Source organism: Nelumbo lutea, chromosome 6 (assembly GCF_056320005.1).
Source record: "Nelumbo lutea isolate HS-2025 chromosome 6, American lotus-T2T, whole genome shotgun sequence".
In the NCBI taxonomy this organism is placed as follows: Eukaryota; Viridiplantae; Streptophyta; class Magnoliopsida; order Proteales; family Nelumbonaceae; genus Nelumbo; species Nelumbo lutea.
In genome coordinates, this window is record NC_142689.1 from 13,215,208 (window position 1) to 13,232,384 (window position 17,177).

General features: G+C 47.3%; 1 protein-coding gene and 1 long non-coding RNA gene across 2 annotated transcripts in view; one reads left to right on the top strand and one right to left on the bottom strand.

Moving 5' to 3' along the window:
- LOC148847427 (Iron-sulfur cluster biosynthesis family protein) overlaps positions 1-17,177 on the bottom strand; it is a 60,336-nt gene that overhangs the window by 14,588 nt on the left and 28,571 nt on the right. The gene's annotated exons all lie outside the window — the stretch shown is intronic.
- LOC148847429 (uncharacterized) lies at positions 11,079-16,478 on the top strand. The gene is made up of 2 exons (XR_016100590.1): positions 11,079-11,755; positions 15,513-16,478. It is a non-coding gene; the product is annotated as an uncharacterized LOC148847429 (long non-coding RNA).

The window sequence follows — 17,177 nt, forward strand, 5'->3', positions numbered from 1 at the left end:
AAGGCGGGCCAGTTCGGATTACTTTCTGGTTTGGGGCCAAGGGTGAGTTCGGGCCCCTAGTAGGGAGTTCAGACCGCTGGTTTCTCCCCTTGGTGCTCGCGCCTTAGGCTTGCTTTTGTGCCGAGCTGTTGCTTTTGCCACGTGTCGCATAACTGTGAGGTCGGGCCAAATCTTCCTTCATCAATTGCCCCCCACTCCTCGCGCCAAGGGTCTTGCCCTGGTGCGGGGAGTTTTGCGAGGTGGTAGGTGGATTTGTCCTGTTCTTCGAATCTTGACTGCACGAGTTGCTTTTGCCAAGGTTCTTCGATTCCGAGAAGGCGGGAAACGTGCCTACTGCTCATAAATGTTGACAGTCGTGACAGCGCGCGTTTAAATTTCAAAAATTCGCGCTGCTAGGATGTGACAGCGGGTCATTTAAATTTGAAAAAAGTGTGCCACTGCTGTTCTGAAGGGACGTGCGCTGGCGGTTTTGTCAGTTGCAGAGAGACGTGCGGCGCGATCAGTTTCAGAAAGACGTGCGCCGGCGCGACGTCGGTTTCAAAACGACGTGCGCAGATGTTTCGTTCTTTTCGGAAAGACGTGTGCCAATCACGTCTCGACCTCAGGGGACGTGCGGTCAGCGCGAATGTGGGTCGTCGGATCGTCTTTGATCTGCACGGTCGGTTCTTGGTTACTGTAACTATAAATAGTGGGGGACCCCAGTCGATTTGTCACTTTTGCGGTTTGCCTCTTGAGCTCGCGTCCAACTTTTCAGCTCGCATCCAAGTTTTTCAGCTCGCGTCTAGGCTGGTTACTTAGCCTTCCAAGTTTTTTTTTTGACTTGTTCCCGTCTCCGGAGCCTTCAAGACTTTCCGGTGAGTACCTTCCTGAATCCACCTCTTTTCCTCGATGTCTAGCTTTGATAGCTCAGACGACTTTTCAAGTAGGACTGATGTAGGTTCTACAAACCGAGTCGTATCCCCCGATTGCCTTAGTGATCCCGAGGTGGAACTTGGATGACTATGAACCCGTAGGCCGAGCCGCTTCGGGCAGTTTGGCGTCTACCTCTCGCCGAGGTCGGATGCTAGACAAGTTTGGTCCCTCGACCATGATGCCCGAGGGGCTCCAATCTATACTCATGTCTTACAATCTGCCTGGGGGGTATACATATTTCATTCCCTCGGGTAGTTTTCCTTGGGAACACGGTCCTGACGAGATCGTGATTTTTCGAGAGCAGCTCACCGCGGGGCTGCGACTGCCTTTCCACCCCCTTTCAGTCGAAGTCATAAACCACTTTGGTGTTACCATTGGCCAGCTTCACCCGAACTCTATTCGGAACCTAGTGGGGACAGTCTCCCTTTTTTGCAAGCAGAATTTCCTTTAGACTTGGAGATATTCTCCTCCATCTTGATGCTCAAGAGACAAGCGGGTTCTCTTCTTGGGGGAAGACGGGCGTATTACCTTTCTCCTCGCCCGGGCTTTAAGCTTCTGCATGATCTTCCTAATAAGGTCCCGACGTGGAAGCGGGACTACTTCGGCGTGCGAAGTGCGCAAGGATGGCCCTTTCAGACCAGGTGGGGTGAGGCCGCTCCTGATTCTGGTGTCAGTCTCGACAAAGAGACGGTGAAGGGCCTCCGGCAATGGGCACGACAAGGTTTAAAGTGCCATGAGTACTTGACGGAGGCCAAGCTTATTGCGGCCGGCCTGAGTTCGGGTAGGTTTCTAGTTCTGCGGTTTCTTGCTTGCTTTGTTCCTTCATTTTTTCTAATGTCGAACTCGTTTCTACAGTTGTGATGGATGCGGAGAGAACTCGTGGGGGGCGCCTGTTCCAGGGCATGAAGAGGAGGAAGCGGGTCGCCAAGCGAACTCGTACCGAGCTGCCCCCGGATGAGGAGCCTTAAGTTCCAGGCCACACGCCGGAGGATCTGCCTAGGGAGCCCGAGGTGACTCCGCCGATGCATGAAACTACCAAGGCGCCTTACGCTAAGACCACTCATACGGGTGCGCTCCTGCATACTCCAGTGCTCCTGCTCACTCTGGGTCCGCTCATACGCGAGCTGGGCCCTCGGGAGCTCAAGGGGAGTTCAAGAGCGTGTTGACGCCAAACTACGCTCTTCAGAAGAGTAGGGAGGCTACTTTCCTCGAGGAGATCGCGGCGTGGACCGATCTTCCTTTGAATTAGGTCGCCTGTCGCACCGTAACACACGCTATGGTGGTAAGTCAGATTTCGTCTGCCTTCATTTTCTATCACTTTTGCTGTTGTTGCTCACTTGTTTCTTTTGGTAGGTGAATTCTTCAATTCATGCCTTAGCAGCCCAAGTGGAGAGGAGCTCGCAACAGGCGCGAGTTGCTGAGGCTGCCGCCCATGCTGTTGAAGAGGCTTTCCGTGCCGCCGAGGCGAATACCCGAGCTGCTGAGGCGACCGCTTATGCTGCCGAAGAAGCTGCTCGCATCGCCATGGCTAGGCAGGCGATGTCTCAGCGTGATGCTGAGGCCATGGGGGTAGTCGTCAAACACATGGAGGACTTGAGGTTGGACTTGCAACATCAAGTCAAATATTTTCAGGAGGATATCAGGGAGAAAACGCAGATTTTTTCCCAAGGCATTGAAGATGCCAAGAAGAAGGCCGTTGAAGACTACATTGCCTCTCCGCGTTTTGACGATCTGATGGTGGATTCTTACAGAAGGGGGTTCAAGCTGAGCCGGTGGATGATCCGAAACACGTACCCCGACCTCAATGTTAGTGCCATATCCACTTCGCGTATAACTCGGGAGATGGCCAATGCTGCCGATGGCGAGCCGGATTCTGAAGGAGAGGCAGGGCCTTCGGGTGTTGTTGAAGTGCCTTCTGATGGCGAAGAAGTAGCTCCGGGCATGTAAAGATTTTTTTTTTAAGTGCCTTCTGATGGCCAATGTACTATTTCTTCCAACGGAATAGACAATCTTTTTGCCTAAGTGTTCTTTTTCCCGAACTGATTCTTTGTCGATCTGATAATATGCCACTCTCGTCCGGGTTATTGTACTTACGTGACCTGTTTCAGCGCTAAGGATTTTGTAGCGAACTGATTATTTTTGCCGAGCTGATAATATGCCCGACTTTTATTTGCTTGCTTACGCCGATGTTCCTCTTGGCTCTGCATCATGGCCCTTAGGCCCTTGAAGCGATTTCATCCACTCCGCTTGGCGGTTTATAGGTAGTATCGCCTTAAGTTCACAATGTTCCACGTTCGAGGTACTTGTTTGCCTTCTAAGGTTTCGAGCTCGTATGCCCCCCCCCGAGCGCTCTCTTTACTTTATAGGGCCCTTCCCAGTTTGGTCCAAGTTTGCCTACACCGGGTTCGGGCACCATAATCTTACGAAGGACCAGGATGCCAACCTGGAAGCTTCGCTGCTTTACTCTTCCATTGTAGTAGTGAGCTACCAGCTGCTGATAGGCCGCTATCCGGATGTGTGCAAGGTCCCTTACCTCGTCCAGTAAGTCAAGGTTGGTCCGTAACTCATCTCCGTTTGTTCGATCGTCGTATGTTTGTAGTCGCAATGTTGGTACTTCGATTTCCGCCGGGATCACTGCTTCATTGCCGTAGGTGTCTGTAGTTCGGTGGGCCCATAAAACGCTTGGTAGCTCTTCAGCCCACAATCCCTTAGCTCGATCTAGACGTGCTTTCAATCCACGCAGGATGGCTCTATTCATAACTTTCGTCTGACCGTTTGCCTGCGGGTGCGCGACTGATGTGAAGTTCTGCCGAATCCCCATGTTCTGGCACCACTCTTGGAACTTTATATCCTCGAACTGCTTGCCGTTGTCAGAAATTAGTACCCGAGGTAACCCGAAACGACATACTATGTTCTTCCAAAAGAAGTTCTGTATGTTTCGGGCCGTAACTGTTGCCAGAGGTTCGGCTTCTATCCACTTCCTGAAGTAATCCACTGCCACAACTAGGAATTTTCTCCCTCTTGTTGCTGGCTGGAATGGCCCCAGGAGGTCGATGCCCCATTGTGCAAAGGGCCATGGGCTGGCGAGGTATTTGAGGTCAGAAGCAGGCTGATGGTGGATATTGGCGTGCTTCTAGCATTTGTCGCATTTTCTGACGAGCTCGACTGCTTCTGCCTTCATCATTGGCCAGTAGTATCCTTGTCGAAGTGCTTTTTAGGCGAGTGCTCTGTCACCCAGGTGCCCGCCGCATAGGCCTTCATGAGTGTCGCGGAGTACGAACTCAGCTTTGGCAGGTCGCAGGCAACGCAAGTAGGGGAGCATGTAGGATTGTCGGTACAACCGTTCGTCAATTATGACGTATTTGGCTGCCTGGTGCTGCACCCTCTTGACGGAAGGGTTCCGTCTATCAAGAAGCTCGCGAGTGGGTCGATCCAGCTCGGCTCTGCTTCGAGGACGGGTGCGACCTCCTCTGCCCCCCTGAGAATACTAGGTCGAGGTAAATTCTCTATGTACACGGTTCTCATGTTGTTGTGACTTGTGTTGGCTAGCCGGGATAGAGCGTCGGCCTTAGTGTTCTCTGACCTCGGGATTTGCCTGATGAAGTGTGACTGGAAGTTGAGCAGGGCCTCTTTTACTTTCGCCAAGTATGCGATCATAGAGAGCTCGCGTGCTTCATACTCGCCCGTGACTTGGTTGACCACGAGTTGGGAATCGCTGAAGATGACCAAGTGCTTTTCTCTTACCTTTTGCGGTAAGTTCAACCCGGCTATCAGTGCTTCGTACTCTGCCTCGTTGTTAGATGCCGCGAACTCAAAGCGTAGTGCGTATTCCAATTTTGTGCCGTCCGGGCCGCATAAGACTATTCCAGCCCCGCTGCCTTGCTGATTCGAGGAACCATCTACATGAAGGATCCAGGGATCCTCATCCAAGTTCGCGTTTCGCCTGACCAGGAGAGATGCCACACTGGCTGCTACTTCACGGGGTTCAAACTCTATTGGCTCGGGAGTTCCGGGTTCGCCCAAACTGGGGACCTCGAACTCAACCTGTTGGGCTTCGTGGCTAAAAGTGCACTCGGCGATAAAATCTGCCAAAGCTTGGGCTTTAATTGCGGTCCGTGGTTTGTACTGGAGATCGTACTCGCTGAGTTCGATGGCCCACTTTGTCAGCCTACCGGAGACCTCGGGCTTCAGCAAGACTTGCCTTAGGGGTTTGTCGATTAAGACGACGATTGTATGAGCTTGGAAGTACGGGAGGAGTTTCCGAGCTGATATCACCAGTGCGTAGGCTATTTTCTCTATCTGCAGGTACCTCGTCTCTGCTCCCTGCAAAATTTTACTAACATAATAGACGGGCCGCTGGACCCGGTCTACTTTTTACTAATACCGAACTGACCACCTCGTCGCTCGCCGAGAGGTACAGTTCTAAGACCTCGCCCTCCTCGGGTTTGGCTAAGGTTGGTACGGTGGCGAGGTAAGTCTTTAGCTCGTCGAACGCGAGCTGGCAATCTCGGGTCCATTCGAACCCTTTGCCTTTGATTGCCTTAAAGAAAGGCAGGCAACGATCTGCCAACTTGGACATGAAGCGGCTCAAAGCGGCTATGCGACCGTTTAGCCTTTGAACTTCTTTTACTTTCCGAGGTGGTCTCATATCAAGGATGGCCTTTATTTTGTTAGGGTTGGCCTCAATACCGCGCCGGTTGACAATGTACCCTAAAAACTTACCCGAGGTGACACCGAAGACACACTTGTTTGGGTTTAGTCTCATGTTATATTGACGCAGAATTTGAAAGACAGAATCCAAGTCTTATTAATTCTTGCGAAAACTGTGTTTTGACGACCATGTCGTCTACATAACATTCGATTTTCGTGCCAATTAAAGGCCGAAAAAGTTTATTTACAAGTCTTTGAAAGGTCGCACCAGCATTCTTTAGCCCGAAGGGCATGACCTTGTAACAGTACAGGCCGAACTCGGTAATGAAGCTGGTTTTTTCTTGGTCAGACTGGTCCATCTTGATTTGGTTGTAGCCTGAGTAGGCGTCCAGGAAGCTTAGCAGCTCATGTCCCAAGGTCGCGTCCACTAGGCGGTCATATCGGGGCAAGGGGAAGCAGTCTTTTGGGCAAGCTCGGTTCAGGTAGGTGTAGTCGACGCACATGCGCCACTTGCCGTTGGCTTTTTTCACCAGCACTGGGTTGGGTACCCAGCTCGGGTAATGAACTTCCCTTATGAAGTCCGCTGCGAGGAGCTTTTTGACTTCTTCGTCGACCGCCCTCAAGCGCTCCGAGGCTAAGTTGCGTTTCTTCTGTCTAATGGGTCTGACTACAGGGTCAGTGTTAAGCTTGTGAGTTATAAGGCCAGGGTCAATACCGGGCATATCTGCCGCAGGCCATGCAAAAATATCTAAATTTTAGAGTAAGAAACTAACCAGTTCAGTTCGCAAAGGCTCCTTGACGGAGGCACCGATCTGGAGTGTTCGCGTCGGATCTGTAGCCGAGGTCGGGACTGCGACTGTTTCCTCAGTGGGCGAAGCTCGTTCCTCGCCCTGCTCCGCAGGCCGCTCCAGTTCGAGGTCGTCGGCTGCCTTGGTTTTTCCCTTTAGGGCGGCGACATAGCATTTGCAAGACTCAAGTTGGTCGCCCCGCGCTACCCCCCACCGAAGTCCGTTGGGAACTTCATTGCCAGTTAATAGGTGGAGACTACAGCACGCAGAACATGCGTAATTGGTCGCCCTATTATGGCGTTGTATGGGGAGGGGGTCGCGACCACCAGAAAATCGTTATTGAGTCTTATCGCGCATGGCCATGTGCCGACTTCCACAGGTACTGTTATCTTCCCCAGGGGCCCGACTTCCTCTCCACTGAAGCCCACCAAAGGAGTGTGCGCGGGTTTCAATTCGCTTTTCTGCAACTGCAATTGGTCGAACGCCGATTTGAATAGGATGTCCGCCGAACTGCCTGAGTCTACCAGTACGCGCCGGACTTTGAAGTCGCTGATCCTTAGCTTTATGACGAGCGCGTCGTCGTGGGGGTAGTGAACACCTCGCGCGTCGTCTTCTGTAAAAAAGATTGGTTCTTCCTTCTTTGGCCTCTTGGGAGGGTTCTGCTCCTCTCGGGCTACTTCGCGAACTGACGTCCTTGCCGCCGCCGAAGTGCATCCTGCCACCACCAAACCGCCCACTATCACGTGGATGGTTCCCCGGACTGGCCTTTCTTCTGGGGGAAATCGTTGCAAGGCTTCAGCCGGTCTGTTGCTCGGCTCGGGGACATCCTTCCCGTGTTCCCCTTGCCGGCCTGCTTTATTACTATTGTCATAATGTACAAAATTTCTTAAGTACCCGCGACGGATGAGTCCTATCTCGTCGCGGTGATTATTACATTGCTCGGTGCTATGACCGTGATCTTTATGAAAACTACAATATAAATTTTTGTTCCTCTCGTTGGGGTTGCTCTTCAGGCGAGGTGGCCACTTTACGTAAGGGGCGTCCTTGATCGTCGTCAGGATCTCGGTCCGCCTTGTGTTCAATGGCGTGTAATCCGTCCGAACTGCTAAGTTAGCTCGGGACGGCTGGCTTGGCTTCGCCTCTCGGTTCTGGCCTCTTCTGTCGCTGGGGTTGGAGGGCTCGCCTTCTCTTTTTCTTTTTTCAACCCCGCCTTCGTTTCTCTGGTTGATCTCTTCCTCTGTTCTCATAAACTTGTATGCGAGCTTGAGGAAGTCGGTCACGATTGCTGGCTGGCTGGCCACCATGTGCCACTTGAACTCTTTGTGTGTCACCCCTCTTTTGGTCGCGGCGAGCTGTACCGCGGGGTCTAACCGAGGGATCTGCAAACATGCTTCATTGAACCGTTTGATGTAGCTCCGGATGGGTTCTCCCTCTCTTTGGATTACCCCGAAGATACTTTCCTTGGTTCTGGGACACCTTTTGCTGGTAACAAAGTGATTTAGAGGGAGGCTTTTAGAAAGAAGGGTAGGTGAAAGAGATTTAGAGGGAGGCTTTTAGAAGCGTTCCCACAGACGGCGCCAATTGATGGAGCGCAATCCGGCCAGTCTTAGCTATCAACGAATTCGCCTCTGAGCTGGAGCGTCGGGGAGCCTGAAACGGGAAAGATGAGAGAACTCCGGGGGGAACCCGGTATGATAACTCCGAAGCTCAAGTCAGTAATCTCTCAAAGGCAAAGTATAGACCAAATAGCGCAAAGTTCACATACCTTGTTTGTTGGGGGCAGGGGGCCTTTTATAACCACTTCACGCACTCGCTCCGAGGCCCTTGTCAGGTCGGGTATGATTACCCTTGCGTCTGTCAATTCGGTCGTCATCCTTTCTGCTGGGACAGAACCGCCACTGCCTAACCGTCTCTCTAACGGGAGATGGCGTTGCCCGGAGGCGGTGGCAGGTGGCCGTTTAGAGTGCGGCCGTCAAGCGTCAGATCCCAAGTCAGTCAGGGGCGGCACCCTCGGGTACGGACTTCCTCAATGTCAGGCATAGTACAGTTTGTTTGGTTTTGGTGCCCTGAAGGTGATGTAGTGGAGTGGTGAGCGAGGCGGAGTCTTGAGTTCGGAGGTATGTATAGGGCCGGTCAGTTCGGCGAGGGGTATCCCAAGTTGTTACAAGGCAGGCCAGTTCGGCGAGGTGTATCCCGAACTGTTACAAGGCAGGCCAATTCGGCGAGGTGTATTCCGAACTATTACAAGGCAGGCCAGTTCGGCGAGGTGTATCCCGAACTGTCGCAAGGCGGGCCAGTTCGGCGAAGTATATCCCGAACTGTTGCAAGGCGGGCCAGTTCGGATTACTTTCTGGTTTGGGGCCAAGGGTGATTTCGGGCCCCTAGTAGGGAGTTCGGACCGCTGGTTTCTCCCCTTGGTGCTCGCGCCTTAGGCTTGCTTTTGTGCCGAGCTGTTGCTTTTGCCACGTGTCGCATAACTGTGAGGTCGGGCCAAATCTTCCTTCATCAGTTTCCATCCAAAAGCGTTTAGGAACATTCATGTGCAATAACAGCCCACGAGCAACTTCAAGAAGGTGTCAGTTCTTTCTTTTAGGAACACCGTTTTGTCGAGATGTTTTAGCACAAAAGCTTTGATGAAGAGAACCGCATGAGGCAAAGAATTCTACGAGATCACTATGGAAATATTCTTTTGCATTGTCAAACACAGACTAGAAGATGTGGATTTCAGTCTGAAACTGGGTAAATACCATGCATTGAAAATTTTGCACAATCTGAACCATCTTTCTAGCAACCTATTCTTTTTGTACATTTTTGGAAAGCTTATTGAGGAGGAGGAAGGAAACTTTGCATTATGGATTTCTTATATTCTAACAGGTATTGGAGCAAACCTTGTTTCCTGGTTAGTTCTTCCAAGAAATGCAGTCTCAATTGGAGACTCTGGTGCAGTTTTTGGACTCTTTGCTATTAGTGTCCTTGTCAAGGTTGGTCAATTCTTACTACCGAAAAACATAATCAGGAGAAAGGACTAAAGTTTACTTTTTAACTACCTACAATATTGGGTATGTCAAGGTAGAAATATCTTGTCCAGGGATGCTTTAGTTCAAGGCCGATGAGTCTCATCAGGGTGGAGGTAGTATTCTGGTAGTTGAGAGGAAGAACATGGAAGAGTTCGTGGAGGTAGGCCGATGGAAAAAATCCTTGAAGATTGAAGCAAAGGAGTTTCTATTTGAGGAGCATAGATTAAATGGTCAGCTGAGCTTGAAAATCAGGGAAGCAAAGAAAGGGCTGGTGTTGTTAGAAGGTTTGAGGGTGATTGAAGGGTTTAAGGAGTTTGTGAAAGATGCAAGTAACAAAGGCAAACAAAATAGCTGGAAAGAGTTTATCTCAGAAATTGGAAGAAGGTTTGTAGTAGAGTGTAAGAGAAACACCAAAGGCTTCATTTCTTTGACAAAATATTTTGGCAAGGGTAGGAAGCAGATGGTCTGCTTCCCAGAGGGAAGGAAAAGTCAGGGATGGAAGGCAGTTCATGGAGTATTATGTGGACTGCTGCAACGGTTGGGTTCTAAAAGAGAAGTAAAAGAAAGAAGGAAGGAAAGCAGTTCTACTAGCCTGGAGAGCAATAATAAGCAAGAGACTCTCATAGTGACAGCTGGGGCAGGTAAACACAGAATGGGAGTAAACATACAGAGAGGAGATTGGGAAAGCAAACCGATAGTTAAAGCTTCAGGTCACATTTTAGACTGGAGGAAAGTTGAAGAAGTGTTAACAGCATGCTTGAAATTGAAAAATACATTTATTTTAACACCATTTGAGAAAGATAAGGCTTTGCTGGATTTGCTTGGGAATCGAGTAAAAGTTGAGGCTCTCAATATCCAAGCTGAACTTGGGAACCTCATATTATCAAGATGGTGTCTGGGGTCAAACTCCAAGGATCTATTTGTTGAAGATGGAGTGCTGGTGCGTCTTTTAGGCCTTCCCTTTCACTTGTGGAAGCAAGAAATTGCTGAAGCCATTGCTTTGATGTGTGGAGGATCACTAGGAGGTGTTTTTTGGGAGACCTCTTTTCAGCTTCCATTCCATTGAATGGAGTAAAACCTGAGGAGATTCCTCGGAAGATAGAGGTGTGATTTGAAGGAAAATTTTACTCAGTATGGCTGGCTTCTTCCATTGAATATGTGCTTTGGAAAGAGGCTCGTAGGGAGGGAGATGATAAGGTTGAAGAATAATTGTGTGGCAATAAAGGATTGGATGGTTCAAACAAGAATAGCTATTTCACTGAAATGGATAAACAAGTGCTGGAGAAACAAAAAGGCAGTGATCAGGGGAAGGGTCTTATGCGTGTAGAAGCAGTAAACAATCCGGGGGGCGGCAGGTCCTTTGCACAGGTGGTAACAGGCACCAATATGCCTTTTTTAAACAAGGAGAAGGGGTTGGTTCAGGGAGGAACCGAACCCAGGCCTAACAAAACCAAACTGGGCCTTGGGCTGAATGTGCATGACTTTTTTAAAAGTCACGTGAACCCGCAGTCTTATAAGCAAGGGCCAAGTGCTAGTAAAGGCCCAGTGGGCTTCGGGCGCTTTAAAGAAATCCCTAAAATCTCAGGGGCGGAGGCTGTACCTGGGCCACAAAAATCAGGCCCATCTAAGGCGGGTAAGACAGGTAGCCCAGTTCAGGGGCCCAACCCAAAAGATTTTAACTTAAAACGGTACGTGACCAACCATGTGCCTTCGATAGATGGTAATTACCATCTATCTTCTTCCTCTTCGAGTGCAACGAGCCGCGCAACAGGGAGCCTGAACTCGGCGCGCAATGGAAGTTTGAGACAGTGGGTTCTTATAGCAAGATTAGAGCAATCTTCGCCTGAAAAACGAAATCCAAGGTGCCTTAAACGAAGGGAGTTAGAGGAAAGAAAGAGGGAGCTCTCTCAGTTTGAAGATTTCAGTGATACTGAATTGGATGATTCTGAAAGTCTGGGCAGCATCGATCTTAGCAGATCAAAGGACATTTCTGAAGAAGAGAACCTTGGGACGGAAGTATTGTTCCTGGAGGAGGAGGGAGGTGAATATCAGAGTTTTGAGGGAGGATTGAAGTTTTCGATGGAACGGCAGAAGATAGCTACGGTTGGGACCCAGGTTCTGTCTAAATTGGCAAGGGAGATCAACTCAGTAGCGCAGGAAGAACAGGTTATGGGTCTGGAAGGGAAAGACTCTACCGGATTGCTCTATGATGTATCGCCTATAGCCAGACAGCAGTGGAAGACTAATCAGATGCGGAAGTTGACAAGTTGTTGATATCCTATGATAATTCTTCTAAGCAGATCAAACCTCAGGAGACAGATTTAGACTTGCATCCCGATGCTGGTTCTGATCCCCTGAAAGAGTTTCTTTTGGCTCCTAACAATGAAGGTACTATTGTCAATTCGGTTTTTGTTACTGATGTTCTTCCTGTGGTTGAAATAGATACGCCAGCATCCCGAGAGGAAGTTTTAGGTGAGGGGGAAAACAGAGAACTTAGCATTGGTGAAGGAGAGAAAAGAGAGGGAGAGGTGGAGATTAAGAAGAAGCGAGAGGAAGAGTTAGAAAAAATTTGGGAGCAAATTCGTGAGTTATTGGAGGAGTGGTTAGATGATAGGGATCCTGATGAAACTCCTCAGAATAAGGAGGGTAACAGAAGTTCTAGGCTGGTGGGGAGGGAGTAAGTATAGGAAATGGGTCGGCTAAAAAGTTAGAGGGGAATGTGAGAAGGAAGAAGAAAAAGAGATCAGAAGTGGAGAGACTGTTGTCAGATATAGATGGTGATATCGAGTTTAGCGGAAGGGGCGAGAGAAGGAAGGGTTCTTTGTGAGATGGAACCGGGTTCATAAGGGGCATTTGAAAGGAGTCTCATAATGAAAATCATCAGCTGGAATGTGAGAGGGTTAGGGAGTGGGAGAAGGTCAATCAGAGACCTGCTGACAGAAGCCCGATATAGTCATGTAACAGAAAACTAAGTTGGCAGATTTGGATAGAAGATGGGTCAAGAGTGTGTGGAAATCAAGGAGTGTGCTGGACTTTGGCTCCTTCATGGGGAGCCTCGGGTGGGATAGTGACTTTGTGGAGGATGTTGTAGAATCTGTGGAAGAACTTATAGGGAAATTCTGTGTCTTTAAAATTTAGAAATGTGGAAGATGGTTTCATTTGGGTGTTAACTAATGTCTATGGGCCAAATAGTTATAGCGAAAGGAAGGAAATGTGGGAGGAGTTGTGTGGTATTCAAGGCTTGTGGGATGGCCCATGGTGTTTGGGGGGATTTCAATATAATCAGGTTTTGTAATGAATCAAATAACCCCCAAAGATCGGTTACTACAAGTATGAGAAACTTCAATGAATTAATTAACACCTGTGGGCTAAAGGAATTACCCTTTCTACAAGCTAACTTTACTTGGTCAAATTTCCAAGAAAACCCCCATTGTTCCAAACTTGATAGATTCCTTCTTAATGTAGAGTGGGAGGATCATTGGAGGAATTTGGTGGCTAAAACCCTTCCTAGAGTTACATCTGATCACTGCCCTATACTATTAGGTCAAGATGTTCTAGGCTTTGGCCCTCGACCTTTTAGAGTTGAGAACATGTGGCTAACCCATCCAGATTCTGAACGAAAGGTTAAGGAGTGATGGAATGAAGACTTGAGAGGGGTTAAGTGGAAAGGTGTAAGGTTCCACAAAAAGTTAAAGAGACTAAGAGCAAGGATTAAAGAGTGGAATCGGGAGCATTTTGGATGGGTAGAAGATCAAAAGAATTCTTTGATGTCTAGGATTGATGAACTAGACTCCAAAGAATCCCAGGGAGGTATGAATGAGCAAGAAAGGTTGTTGAGAAGTAGGTTAAAAAAGGGATTGGAAGTAGTTCTCCTTAGAGAAGAGATCTCATGGAGGCAAAAGTCAAGACACAAATGGATCAAAGAAGGGGATGGTAATACAAAATTTTTCCATGCGTTAGCTAATGGGAGGAGAAGAATAAATTACGTGGCCAAATTAGAAGTGGATGGGGAGGAAGTCATAAATCAAGATGAGATAGCAAAAGTGTTGGTGGGTCATTTTAAATCAATTGTAGGGAAGCCTCTGAATAATAGACTAAGGTTGGAAGGTCTAGATTGGCCCAGGCTGTCTGAAGAACAAGAAAGATGGTTAGAGAGGAGTTTTGAAGAAGAGGAAATTAGGCATGCAGTGCTTTCAATGGATAGATCCAAAGCCCCTGGACTAGATGGCTTCACCATGGCTTTCTATCAAGATTGTTGGAATGTGGTAAAAGAAGACCTTTGTGCTGTGTTTAAGGAATTTGAAGTTAATAGCAAAGTAAGCCCTGGAGCTAATGCCACTTTCATAGCTCTAATCCCTAAGAAAAAAGAAGCAAAAAACCCTAAAGATTTTAGGCCGATTAGTTTGGTGACTAGTATTTACAAAATCCTGGCTGAAGTGTTATCCTTGAGGATTAAAGTAGTGCTACCCTCCATCATTAGTCAAGCACAGGGAGCTTTCGTGCAAGGGAGACAAATAACAGACCAGATTCTAATAGCGGATGAATGTGCGGAGGATATGAGAAAGTCCGGAAAGCAAGGGTTTGTTTGTAAGTTAGATTTAGAAAAGGTCTATGATCTGGTGGATTGGAACTTCTTAATAGAAATCCTAGGGTGTTGTGGGTTTGGAGTCGAATGGTGTAATTGGATAAAGGGATGCATAAGTTCTTGCCATTTTTCGGTTTTGGTTAATGGGGTAGTCAAGGATTTTTTTCCCAGCTCTTAGAGGTTTAAGGCAAGGTGATCCCCTTTCCCCTTTTCTTTTTACCCTAGTTGCAGATGTTTTAGTAGCTTGATCTCTAAGGCAGACAGGGAAGGTGTAGTGAGAGGTTGGAGGATAGGAAGGAACGGGATTAGGATGACCCACTTACAGTTTACCGATGACCTAATAATCTTTTGTGAAGGGGGTGATAGGAGAGCAGTAAGTAATCTCAAGTCTTTGATAGAGTGCTTTGAGAGAGTATCAAATCTGAAAATAAATTTGGAAAAGAGCTGTGTGGTGGGAGTGAATTTGGATGAGAGGACCCTTGAGTAGGTGGTTGTCTTTAGGTTGTCCTATTTCCTATTGGCCTTTACAGTATTTAGGTCTTCTTCTTGGAGCCAACCCTAAGGAGAGCACATTTTGGGCCCCAGTTTTAGAAAAGTTTGAGAAAAGGTTAGCCTCGTGGAAAAGGAACTATATTTCTTCAGGGGGTCGAGTTACCTTATTGAGAGCTTCCTTAGAAAATCTGCCGACCTATTATTTCTCTGTTTTTAGGATTCCAGTCAAGGAAGCCAAGAAACTAGATAAATTAATGAGAAGTTTTCTTTGGGAGCCAGGGGAGGAAAAAAAGGATCACTTAATAAATTGGGGAATAGTGTGTAGGAGGAAAGAGGAAGGTGGGTTGAGATTGGAGAATTTAGTTTTGAAGAATATAGCACTCCTAGGAAAATGGTTATGGAGATGGCCCCTAGAACAAGAGAGACTTTGGCATGAGGTGATAGCTAGCATACATGGCAGTTTGGGCAATGGATGGGATGTTGGTGTATCGTGTCGAGCCACTCTGGCAACTCCTTGGAAAGCAATTAGAATATTCTTCCTCTTTTCCTCAACTGCATCAGGTATGATGTCGATTCTAGTACTTCTGTTTTGTTCTGGGAAGACATCTGGGTGGGCAATTCTGCCCTTAAGGACAGTTTCCCTTCTCTCTATTCCATTTCTTGCTACAAGGGTAAAACAATTTCTCATTTTCTTCCAACATCTAATTCTCCATCTTCCTTGAGATGCGACTTTGGGTTTCATAGGGGTTTGAGGGATCATGAACTCTCTCATGTTTCAGACCTGTTGTCATTGCTTGAAAGTGATTTTCTGGACCTTTCCAGTTCTGATGTGAGACTTTGGTCTCCAAACCCAAAAGGTTACTTCACATGTGCTTCCTTTTTTAAGTCCCTTTGCTCTCCCTCGGGACAAGTGGGCTTCCCAGCTAAGGAGATTTGGTCTAAACCTATACCTCCTAAAATTATTATGTTCTGCTGGGAGATTTTCTATAGGAAAATCAACACTTCAGACTTACTGCAAAAGAGAAGGCCTTCTATGTGTTTGTCTCCTAATTGGTGTGTACTTTGCAGGGATAATGGTGAGGATTGCTCTTACTTTTAATCTGTCCTTTTTCTGCTGCTATTTGGGGTTGGATCTTTGCTTTGTTCGGTTGCGGATGGAATATGACCACAGTCATAGATCAGATCTTTGATCCTTCCTTCTTTGTGTGACCATAAAAACTAGTAAAACAATGTGGAGGAGCATTAGAGCTGCTGCTCTGTGGACAATTTGGGAAGAAAGAAATGCGAGGATACTCCAAGAGAAGGAGAGAAATGTGCAGAATGTAAAGGATTGTATTTTGACCGAGGCAATCCACTAGCTGAGATCATTAGATTCCTTCAAATTATATTCCTTTGATGACATGTAGAGGAACTGGAGGGCTATGGCTAGTAGCAGTAACAGAAACAACAGGGTACAGATGTGTGGGTACCCCCTTTAGAAGACTGGACAAAGCTGAATTTTGATGGTAGCAGTCAAGGAAATCCGGGGCCTTCAGGGATTGGTGGGGTGCTGAGAGAAAAAGATAGTACATATTACCTTTGTTCTCAGGCTCTGTGGATATAGGAGACTCTATCAGAGCTGAGCTCCTAGCGGCTGTACAAGGCATTCAGGTTGCGGATCAGTTAGGAGTTCAAAATTTGATTATTTAATGAGACTCCAAAATTGTTGTGGGTTGGCTAAAAATTCCAGATTCAGTGATCTAGTGCTACAGGGGTATTATGAGGAAAGCTAAATGGTTCTCAAGGAACATGAATGTTATTTTTCAGTGGGTGGGTAGAACAGCTAACACCATAGCGGATGGGTTAGCTAAACAAGGGGTATCAAGGGAACAGTTTTTCTGGGCAGCTTTGTAAACTTTTTATTACTAGTCTGAGGTAGTACACTGTTGCTACTGTGGAGAGGTACCATCTCGTGCCCCTCCTTTGGGAAGGCTGTATTGTAATATCTTATTGATTTTATTGAATAAAATTCAATCATTTATCAAAAAAAAAAAAGTTGCACAATCTGTGGAACCTCATCTCTAGAATGCATTGGATAAACCCAAGTGTATCGAGAATAGTCATCAATCAATGTGAAAATATTTATACCCCGTCTTAGAAGGCAATGTAACAGGGCCCCAGACATCAGAGTAGATAATATGAAAAGGAAAATCAAATCTTTTATTTCTCAATGGAAAAGAGTTTCTACAATGTTTACTCAATTGACACGTTTGGCACTGCAACTAATTTACTAACAAAAACTTAAATAAATCTAGAAACACAATTTTTAAAGACTCAAACAACAAATGACCAAGACAACCATGCCATAAATAGGCCTGACTCTTACTAGAATGACTCATAGACTCTAAAGCAACAACACCAACTTATTCCCCAACACGTAGAGACCATCCACCTTATTACCTCTACCAATCATCTTCCCGGAGGTCAAATCCTGAAAAACACAAAAAGGGAAAAAGGTTATTGAGCAATTTAAGGAATGAGTAATACTACTAATCTAGAACTTGTTCATACACTGCCAGGTAGCCAGCAACATCTAGAACTTCTTCCTACAGCTAGTTGGCTATAGTTGGGTGGCTCCTAAGCACCTTCAGGAACTGATTTCTCAGTGGCAAGGAAGAGGCCTGAGCAAGAGAGGTAAGACTTATTGGCTGATAGTACTTCATGTTGTACTCTGGGGAATTTGGGAGGAAAGGA